Raw genomic sequence first — 11,558 nt, forward strand, 5'->3', positions numbered from 1 at the left:
CGTGTCAAGAAATACAATATGAGGTTTTAGCTTGATGTTACTCTAGAACAACTCTGAGTGAAAAATCACCATTCATTTGTTTCTTAAAGTTAATAGATTTTATCCAAGGGTATTTTGGGTAATGTCATTTCATTAGTTTATGAGAAATAAAAGGGCTTATATATGGTAGTTATTGTCCATAAAAGGGATTTTCTCTTTTGTTGAGGGTGTGAGAAGTATTGAGTTTCTATATAAATGTATTTTTCTTCTCTTGTAAAATCTAAATGCTCAAGGTTCTTGAAGTGATCTTCACATTATAGTCATAGACTTATGCCAATGAGAGTGAAATCAATTTCTTTGTTTGGATTCTTACTAGAGTTGGGTGTAGAGATTTGTTGGGTATCACCGAAGAGTTTGAGGTGAGCATAAACCTTCATACTTGTAATTTCTGCTTGAGTAGTGGATTTCTAGTTGAAAGCTTGCACGTGGATGTAGCCCTATTGTGGGTGAACCACGTATATCTTGTGTTGTGGTTGTCCTCATTTCTTTACTCTATTTTTCTTGTATTTTTTTTGCAGCACATTTCTTGGGGTTTGGCTGATGGAATTGATTGCTTTGGTATTAGAAGTGATTAATTTCAATAATCAGGTTTTCGTGTGTGGCTTGAGATCTAGTCACATCAAAATGTATCAAAGTATTTAGGTTGTGTATACAAGGTATTTGATAAATTTCTTGTAAGATATTTTTACAAGAAAAATGACGAGTATTCAATTTAAGGTGGAGAAATTTGATGAAAAAAAAAGATTTTGAATTGTGGAAAATAAATATTCATGACTAGTTAATTCAACAAGGGCAACACAAGACTTTGTATGGGAAAGACAAGAAGTCGAAAACAATGAGCGAAGATGATTGGGAAGAACTTGATTAGAAGGCACGAACAACCAGTTATTTGTGTTTAGTGAATAAGGTACAATTCAATATTGTCGGGGAGAAAACAACAAAAAACTTATGAGAGAAGTTATAAGGCTTGTATCAAACCAAGTTTTTAATTAATCAAATTTTCTTGAAGAGAAAATTATATTCTATGAGAATGAAGGAAGGCACAAAGATCTCGAAGCATCTAAATGAGTTCAACAACATTATTTGTCAACTTGAAAGCATTGATGTGAGGATGGAAACGAAGGATAAGGCGGTGACTTTGATATGCATGTTGCCGGAGTCTTATGATAGTTTGGTCACTACTTTGAGTTGCATTAAAGAATATGCTATTGACTTGAATGCGATGTGTAGTGCACTACTTGCCAATGAGCTTCGGAGGAAAACATCCTTAGGAAGTTTGGGAAACCCGGATATTGAGGCTCATATGTCAAGAAGCAAATCCAAGCAATGATAAAAATTTAAAGGTCATTTTGACAAGGAAAGTTGTTGGTATTGTAGCAAAATGGGATACATAAAAAGAGATTGTTGGAAAAGAAAGGAATTGGATAAAAATTCAAATTCCAACAAAGAAATGGGTAACGAGAATTAAAATGCCAAAAGAAAGAAAGAAGTCAATCAAGTTAAGGAATCTACATCCTGATTTATGGAAGATGAAGTGTTCATGGCTCAAGACAATCCCATGTTCCAACAAAATTGGATTCTTGATAGTGGTGCTACTCATCACATATGCCATCATCGATCTTGGTTTAGTTCAAACCATGTGAAGGTGGTTTGATTTTGATGAGAAATAACTTAACTAGTAAAACGACTGGACTTGACACGGTAAGATTGAAAATATTTGATGGAATGGTGAGAACACTTGAAGGTGTAAAACATGTGTCAAAGTTAAATAAGAGTTTGATGTCTCTTTTTGAATTAGACTTGGGTGACTACAAATTCATTGGGTAAGGTGGAGTGCTCAAGATTACCAAAGGAGCATTGGTTGTCATAAAGGGTATTTGGTTTGACAACTTATACAAGTTAGTTGGAGAAACATTGATTGGAGATGTAAACATGGTGGGAGAAACTGATCATTTTCCGATTTGGTTATGGCATATAAGGTTGGGCTATATGAGTGAAGAAGGCATGTTACGATTGATAAAGGTTGAAACCAAGGAGAATTTAATGAATATGCTAATGAAGACATCTCAAGTAAAGAAGTTGGAAAGGAGTTTGACTTCTCTAAGTTTCAAACCAATGTAAGTTTGGTGGTTTGGCAATGACATGTAAGTGATTTTTTTTTATCAAAGTGAAGATTGTTGAGTTTGGTGATTAAATTCACCATTGCTATGTTTCTTAAAGTTAATGGGTTTTGTTTAAAGGTATTTTGGGTAATGTTATCTCATTAGTTTATGATAAATAAAAGGGGTTCCTATATGGTAGTTATTTTTCATAAAAAAGGTTTTCTCTAAAAGAGGATTTTCTCTTTTGTTGAGGGTGTGAGGAAGCATTGAGTTTCTATGTATGCATTTTTATTCTATTATAAAAACTAAATGCTCAAGGTTCTTGATGATGATTTTCATATTGTAGTCATAGGCTCGTGACAACAGAAGTGAGATCGATTTTTTTGTTTGGGTTTTTACTAGAGTTGGGTGTAAAGATTTTGTATGTATCACCGGAAAGTTGGAGGTAAGTATAAACCTCCATACTTGCAATTTCTTCCTTAAGTAATGGATTTCTACCTGTCGACTTGCCCGTAGATGTAGTCCCATTATGAGTGAAACTAGATACCTTTGATGCTTAGAAAAACTAAAACTAAGCTTTTCGATGACATTTGTGCAGATTGACTAAACCTAGAAACCATTGACTCTTAAGAAGATAAAAATTTCCTTACATAAAATGACGATTTTCATCACATGAAATGACCATTAATCACATAAAATGAGGGTTTCTATCACATTAAATGACAACCCTCGATCGCATCAAATGACAGAATTTAAGTCATGGTTAGGAAATAAAAACTCTGATTTAGAACTGAAATTAAAATTTTAATCTTAATTCGAAGAAATTAAAATTTTAATTCCAAACTTTAAATATTTTAAACCCAAAATTGGTTAATGAATCCTTGTCGATAAATTTTAGGATTTTACTTATTGTACCCAGATTCAAGGAAACATAGAGTAAAAAGTCAAGGTGCCGATAGTACTTTAAATCGGACGCTAATGATTAATTATCCAAAAAAAAATAATAATAACAATAATAATAAAAATTGATCCGTCCCAATCATTAAAATTCAACATCAAACAAATCAAAAATTAAAATTAACAAGATCTGGCTAATCAATTAATAGAATTTTTCGATCAAATTAATCAAATCAACTATCAAAATTAAGCCAATTGAATCGATCTAACAAAGCGACCAATAATTCAAATCAATCAATCAATTAAAATTCAAAATCGATCAATCCTAAAAATAGTAAACCAATCAATTAGATTTAAGCCATCGAGTTAATCAAGCCAATCAGACAAACTCATTCAAGCTTAGAAAATGATGAGATGCATAAGATCAATACCTATATGATTTTGTCAAGGAAAAAATAAGAAATAGAAATCCAAAAAAATAATAAAATCTCATATGTCCCCCCTATAGTCGACCAAGAAGAAGGATATCATCCTCACACGTTAAATGCATAGAAAAAAAGGAAAAAAAAAATAGACACAAAGAAAGAGAGTCTTCTTTTAGTCCAATTCACATGGGTTCTTAGGGATTGGTTTTTACAACAAAATAGAAACAAGAGGAATCACAATCTTAATAGTTAATGTAAATGCGGATTTTCGCTCTACCTTGAGATCAGTGATGCAACCTTGCGACCTCCTCTCCTCGTTCTCTCGGGTGTGCCTGCAATGACACCACTCCGACGCCCAAGTCAGAGATTTAGTACAAAAAAAATAAGTGAAGTTTGGAGGGGGGAGAAAATCATACCTTTTAGCTCATTTGTCCATCTATATATATAGAGATGAGACTTTAGGACTTAATTGGATCCCACTACCGATTTTACCCTTCTCCAACTTAGTAGGGATTTTGGGACGTATCTCGTACATATTTTGTACTTTTTATCGAGCTTACCCTCGTATATCCATACCAAACTCGAATCCCTAGGTGTCACGTGTCACCCTTCAGTTCCTAGTGAGAAATATCCTCCACAATACCCCCTCTCGGGGATTTGGACTTTTAGTCCGAGCGCCCGAGAATAAATGAATAGTATTATGTGATACGTGGTCACGCACCCCATAAATTGTCATTTTTTGATTATTGACTACGTTTGGTGCCATCATAAACCTGATCTCCAAAACAAATAGATATAACCCCCTATGGTCGGGTTTGGAACAGAAATCAATTAAACCGACCCCCAATGGATGGACTTGCCTCTCTTATGAACCAATCGTTATATATAAAAAAAACACAGATGAGTTAACCCGACCCTCATTGATTGAGCTTGGTTCTCTTCACTCACCAAGATTTTCGTTGTGTACCAACCCCCTTTCGGTAGAGATTTGCTCCTCTCACGAGCCAGGATTTTCGTTAAATAATAGAAGAATCAACCGAAGTCCCAGATCGGGCTTGGATCCCGAAATGATCCAAGACTTAGATAAATAATAGAAAAATTGGTTGAAATCACAGATCGGGCTCGGATCCCACAATGATCCAAGACTTTGATAAATAGTAGAATAACCAATCGAAGTCCTAGATCGAGCTCAGCCCCCAGGCTTTGATAAATAATAGATAAATCGACTGAAATCCCAGATCGGGCTTGGATCCCAAATCCAAGACTTTGATAAATAATAGAATAACTGATCGAAGTCGTAGATCAAGCTCGGCTCTCAGGCTTTGATAAATAATAGATAAATCGACCAAAATCCCAGATCGGGCTTGGATCCCAAATCCAAAACTTTGATAAATAATAGAATAACCGATCGAAGTCTTAGATCGGGCTCGGCTCCCAGGCTTTGATAAATAATAGATAAATCGATCGAAATCCCAGATCGGGCTTGGATCCCAAATCCAAGACTTTGATAAATAATAGAATAACCGATCGAAGTCCTAGATCAGGCTCGACTTCCAAGACAGGCCAAGGCTTTGCCAGAAGAACCGACCGAAATCCCAGATCGGGCTTGGATCCTAGAGCGATCTAAGACTTTGATAAATAGTAGAATAACCGATCGAAGTCCCAGATCAGGCTTGGCTTCCAAGACGGGCCAAGGCTTTGATAAATGATAAAATAACCGATCGAAGTCCCAGATCGGGCTCGGCTCTCATGACGGGCAAGGCTTTCCATTATACCAACCCCTCGGTTGGGCTCGACACCAATGAAGGGCTAAGGCTTTCCGCTATACCAACCGCTCAGTTGGGCTCAACACCAGTGAAGGGCCAAGACTTTCTGTTATACCAACCCCTCGGTTGGGCTCAGCATCAGTGAAGGGCCAAGGCTTTCTTTGTAGGCCGACCCCCAACGGTCGGATTTTGCACTAAGTGGTCCCACATGACCGACTTAGGATGTGGACCGGACTCCTCATATGAGTCGGGTGTGTGTCAAGTTCTTCTGCTTCCTGCATCTTTAAAGTAACAATAGACATGCAACAATAATAATTGCATAAACTAATAAGACAATTAGTTCTCAATCCAATGTTGTCGATCTACATCATTGCTTAAAACATCATAGTTTGATCGAATCCAATGTATAAATCAATCTCTTAAGTTTAACCATTCGACTCGTTGAGTCGAGGTCAATGAGTTGGGGTGGTCGATTTCCCATATGCTTCAGTGAGTCGGGGTTAAATTGAACCCTCACATACATTTTCCATTAATTCACTAAGCTATTTGACTCGACTGAATTCCTAATTATTCAGTACACTATTCGACGGAGTCACCTTGTCTCGATCAAAATTTTGAATTACAAACTTAGTAGCTCGACTTAGTGGAATCCCTCAACTCATCAAGTTTCTAATTAATAAATCCAATTCATCAGAGTCTAGTGACTCAGCATGTCGGGCTTAGTTAAGCCCCCAATTTATACCATTTTACTAACTTAATTGGGTCTTGATGACCATCAACATAACATTTGATGCAAACCCCTTACCTTTATATTACGACTCTACTTATACCATACGATTTGGTAAGTCGGATCCGGGTTAAGTCTTCAAATTACATCACTCTACTCGATCAAAGTCCTAAAATTTGACTCTTGAGTCGAGCTTGCACTTAACCCCTGAGTCACTCTTATGTTGAATTAACTCGAGAGATAAATTGGGTCACGTGGCACCTTACTATAAGTGCGACTTAAGCCCCCCCGATCAATATAATCGCTCGGCACAATACACTAATTGACTCGATTGAGTCGACAATTAAGTAACTCAGTGTGACTTGGTGGGAATTAGGAGTCCTATATTAGACTCAAATCCTTTTCCCCCTTTTTTTTATTATAGAAAATATGCCCACACCCCAGTATTCTTTAACCACTGACCTTACTTTCCTCTTCCAATATTAAAAAGAGATTTTCATACCAAAATGATGTATAATCAATGCACCAAATCCAAACCCAATTCCCACTCTAAGCCATTTTTTATGCTTCTGCTTGATTTTACTAAATGGTTGTTGATTTTAAAGAACATAAAAAATTGATGTGGATGCCTCACAGCATCACTCATCAACTTTTGATGACTTTTGATGAGCTGTACACACCAAACCTACTTTCATGTTGTTTTTTGGTTTTCTCTTCCCATTTAAAATACTTCAATAAGAGGTAAGTAAAAGTACTTGCATGTCACTGACTCACTGTACCACCCCTTAACACATTTCCTATAACTTGCTCATGTATCATAAATCCCTGGCGATATCATTGCTTCAACATTTCTTAGAAGTGAAGTTACCGAAGTCGAATAAGGTTGGAAACTGCCATTAATGGCTTCCTCTTCTCTAGCAGCAAGATCTTATAAATAAAAGAAAGAAAATGCCGATGCCTCCACGTCTTCGACTTCTCAAGTTGAAGCTCCTCAAGAAGTCAGAAGGTAGGTTTGCCAACGTGTTTGATTCACGTTTCGCAACACTTGATTATCCTCTATCCGCTTAGAGAAATCTCCAACCCTTTTTCGATTCCTCCATAATTAGATCGAAACCAGCTCAAACTCAGATCTAGATCTCAAAGGGAGATCTTTAGCTCTCATTCTCTCATGGTATCAGGCTATGGAGTAAACGATGCCACGGGATCTTCCATCATTCCTTCACCACATTAGCCATACATATGAAAATGACGAATTTGGGGTTGCCATCGTCTTCCATCTTGGGCAAAAGAGGAGGGGAAGGCGTTTGAATTGACGATCTTGCATGCCTCTCTTCCCCTTTGCTTGAACCACCAAAACATGTTGCCTTTGTTGCTGTTGTTTGACAGACCGCCTCCATTAATTTTGTGGAAAAATGTTGAAAACAAATTTCTTTCTCGCAGTCTCGTTTACTATCTCTCTCTGTTTCTACGTTTTTTTCGATTTAAAAGGTGGATCACCATACAAATTATCAAAAACGACTCTTTTTATGTTTCTCCCGAACACAGCAACCACTTTTTCGAAATCTTCCCCCGTCAATTAACCCCCATTTGGTGAAATCGTGGTTCATATTCAAGAATCCCATAGACGACGCCAATTAGTAGATGCGGATTTTCGCTCTACCTTGAGATCAGTGATGCAACCTTGCGACCCCCTCTCCTCGTTCTCTCGGGTGTGCCTGCAATGACACCACTCCGACACCCAAGTCAGAGATTTAGTACAAAAAAAATAAGTGAAGTCTGGAGGGGGAGAAAATCATACCTTTTAGCTCATTTGTCCATCTATATATATAGAGATGAGACCTTAGGACTTAATTGGATCCCACTACCGATTTTACCCTTTTCCAACTTAGAAGGGGATTTTGAGACGTATCTCGTACATATTTTGTACTTTCTACCGAGCTTACCCTCGTATATCCATACCAAACTCGAATCCCTAGGTGCCACGTGTTACCCCTCAGTTCCTAGTGAGAAATATCCTCCACAGTTAAGAAAGCTTATAAGAAAAGAGAGGAAGTAGAAAATATGGAGGAAGATCTCATGACTTCACTCTATAAGTGAGGAGTCGTGCAAAGAGAAAGGTTGACAACAACAATATAGAAAAGAGGAGAAGAAGAAGAAAAAGAGTGAAAGAATATAAAAAAGAAAAAAAAAAGAAGAGAAAATGTACTTACCTTATTCAATCCACACGACCCACAACAACCCCCTCTTCTTCACGTCTCTTCCTTATTCTCTTTTGTTTTTTTTTTTCCTTAAAACAAAAGCCATCATAGAGAGGTTCAACACATCTTTGGACCTCTGTTCATTGGTCTTTGTCCTTTCTTAGGCCCCTTTCTTGCTTGGCTAGTCCTCTTGGCAGTAGATGAACTACACATTCCCCCCACCTTCCCTCTCTTGGTTCACCCCCACAACACTCTTCTTCCCCTCTCTCTTTCTCATTTTGGTATACACCACAGAGGCCAGCAACCATCATCAAAGATTGATCCTCCCTCGCTTTCGTGCACTCTCTCATAGATCTCATAACGTTGTCGAACCACCACACTTCCCTCTTATTCTCTATTGGCAGTAGCTACGTATACACACTCCTTCATCCCCTATGATTTTCAAACACACCACTACCGTATAGACTCTTCTAGCCTCATAGCACCCATAATCCTGCTTTCACATTTTCTATTTCTCTCCTTCTCCAATCATCCTTAAAAGCGGCGACACTCACGCAACCTTCCAGTCAATCCCTCGTTCACTCGTCTTTCATTCTATCAATCTCACACTACAAAAATGATATGATATAACGGCTATTTCTCAGTGGCATTTTAATCAAAGGTTGAATAAGTAGTGGTAGTCGCGTTTTCTTAAAAAAATGCCAGAGTTTCCAAATAAATAGAACTAAATGCTAGAGTTTAGTTTTTTGGCGCAATTTCTATTGGATTTCTTCTTTTTTTGATGTAAATTTTTTTGCGAGCAATCTCTCTCCAGCTCCCTCACTCTCTGAAAACCCTAAACTTGAGCATCTCTATGACATATTGTGTGACATCATCGGTACGTTTGCATCTTTACCGATGGGCTCTCTTTGTCCCTTTGTAGATTTCTGAAAGTCTTTTGGTGTCTCTGTATCTCTCTCTTCCGTTGTTTATGATTAGATGTTTATTCTTCATACTTGGTTCTTGAATTCCTAGGGTCTTATGTTTCTCTTGTAATATGGTTAAGGTTCTCTGTTGTTTTTTAGGTTTTTTTTTTTTTTGACAATTTGTTAATGGATTTGGGATGTTTTTCCCAATATTTGCTTATTTGGTGAAATGTTTCTCTTCTACAATGGTTAATCTTCTCTGTCTCTTAAGGTGAGTTCCTCCTTCCTTCTACTACTTGTTGTTGTTCTTCTTCTTTTACCTTTTTTTTTTTAATTGATTGTTCTTCTCTTCAATTTGATAGAAACAATAGATGAAGGTTTCCTCTCTATTATTCTTTTCAATCTTAGATTTATTTTTTCCATAAAACTTTTGCTTTTAAGTCGGTTACAGGGTTAAGAATTTGATACTTGAAGTTAATACAGGTTTAATTATTGAATTTTTGTATCTAAAATCAGCCCATGCTAGGTGTTTGATCAGTTTCCCAATAGAGGATTCAAATTAGGTATGACAATGTCACTCTTGTTATTTTTCTTGTGTTCAGAGATATGGTATTGAGTTCACTATCATCTTGACAAGTGAGTTACATGATTTCTAATTCCCCCAATTTAAGCTTACCACAACTAGAAAGGTGGCGGTTGTTAAAATCATAGCAGGTTATTTATAGAAGTTACAATTTTGTTTGCTCGACTATGCATAAAAAAATATTTTGTGATTCCTCAAGACAAGCAATAATGGAGCACATTGTTCATCATTGATTTAGATGCATTCTATTGCTAAAAATATTTTCTTTTATTATCTATGTATTGTGGGTGGGCACCATGGGGAAATAACATATTATTCTTTTTTTTTTTTTTTCTAATAACTATAGATTTTATTTACCAAAAAGAAGGTCAAGAAGGCCATTGATATGTAGATCAACCAACCTTAAGAGCACTCCCAAGAGCCCTTAGATGAACCCATACAAGATCATGTGAAATCTTCTAGTGATAATGATACATTACATGCTAGAATGATACTTTAGTACCGTCACTTGTAGTTGTATGCCCATCGTCATTAATTAGTAATAGTATGGTTATTTTCATATTTCACAACTCTAAGAAAGTATTTGAGTAGGGTAAACATTTTTTTAAGAGTTTTATTCTATCAAAGTATTGGGAAATGTTCAACACCCTAAGCTTTACCCTACACTTTAACAAACGTGTTTTGTCTTACATGAGTTAGAAGTTTTGGAATGAGTTGATTTTTGGTGAGGATGATCTCTATGATTAGAAGATCATCATCATAAAAAATCAGACCATTCTGAAATTTCTAGCCCCATGTTTACAAGTTGAAAAATCGTGGACCGTTCATTTTTTGTAAATCATTTTTTATGGGGTTAGAAGTTTTGGAATGAGCTGAGTTTTGGTGAGGATGATCTCCTCAACATAGAGATCATCCTCACCAAAAATCAGCCCATTCCAAAACTTCTAACCCATGTAGGACAAAACACGTTTGTTAAAGTGTAGGGTAAAGCTTAGGGTGGGGAACGGGACCTCAAAGTATTTCAATGGAGAATATTTGTTTAATCACTTTTATGAGTGGTTTTAGTGATGTATATATGGCCTTTAGACTCAACAAGACTTCTCAATCACAAAATTTTAAGAGTAGGTCAACTATTTCTCATCAGGTAATTCCACTTCCCATAAGTTATGTTCATTTTAAACCTGATTGCAATCAAATATAAGAGTATTTTATTCATTTTTCACGAATTAACATTTTGAATTGTCCAAGAAACATAATTAACCTTTTGAAATATGGCCATTATGATCTTCCTTGTTAATAGGATACATGGCCACAATTACTAATACAATAGCAAGAACAAAACTTCCTACTGACGTCAATATGATTACAAGATTGTTTTGACATCCTACACGAAAACCTTTAGAAACAGATCCAAGAAAGCAAATAAGAGAACTGGATTCAAAGAAGAGTATGTGAGTGCCTTGGCACTTTTGGGTATGATTTGATCATCTAACTGTTAAAATGAATAGGCCAGAGTACTTGCAAGTAGCAATGGTTTAATTTTCCAAAGCATCATGTTTGAGAGGTATTGTACTACTCGTTAGCATTTTTATGTCCTTTTCATTGACATGGAGTAATCTAATTGTATTACTGTGATTCATTTTTGTAGAACACCAACCATTGGAACCCCCACTTGATTGGCAAACTCGGAGGTGTATTGCATTGAGATTTGCTAGAGGGCTTTCTTATATGCATGATCATTTATCATAACGTGAAAGTTGCAAATATTTTGTTAGATGAGGAGTACGAGGCAATTGTAGGGGATTTTGGGTTGGTTAAGCTTGTGGACTATAAGGATACCCATGAAACCACTGATGCGTGAGGCACGATCGAACATATAGCTCCTGAATACCTCTCATTTGGAAAGTCTTCTGAAA

The sequence above is a fragment of the Akebia trifoliata genome, chromosome 7, assembly GCF_017979445.1.
Source record: "Akebia trifoliata isolate Shusen 1 chromosome 7, ASM1797944v1, whole genome shotgun sequence".
NCBI classification, from domain to species: Eukaryota; Viridiplantae; Streptophyta; class Magnoliopsida; order Ranunculales; family Lardizabalaceae; genus Akebia; species Akebia trifoliata.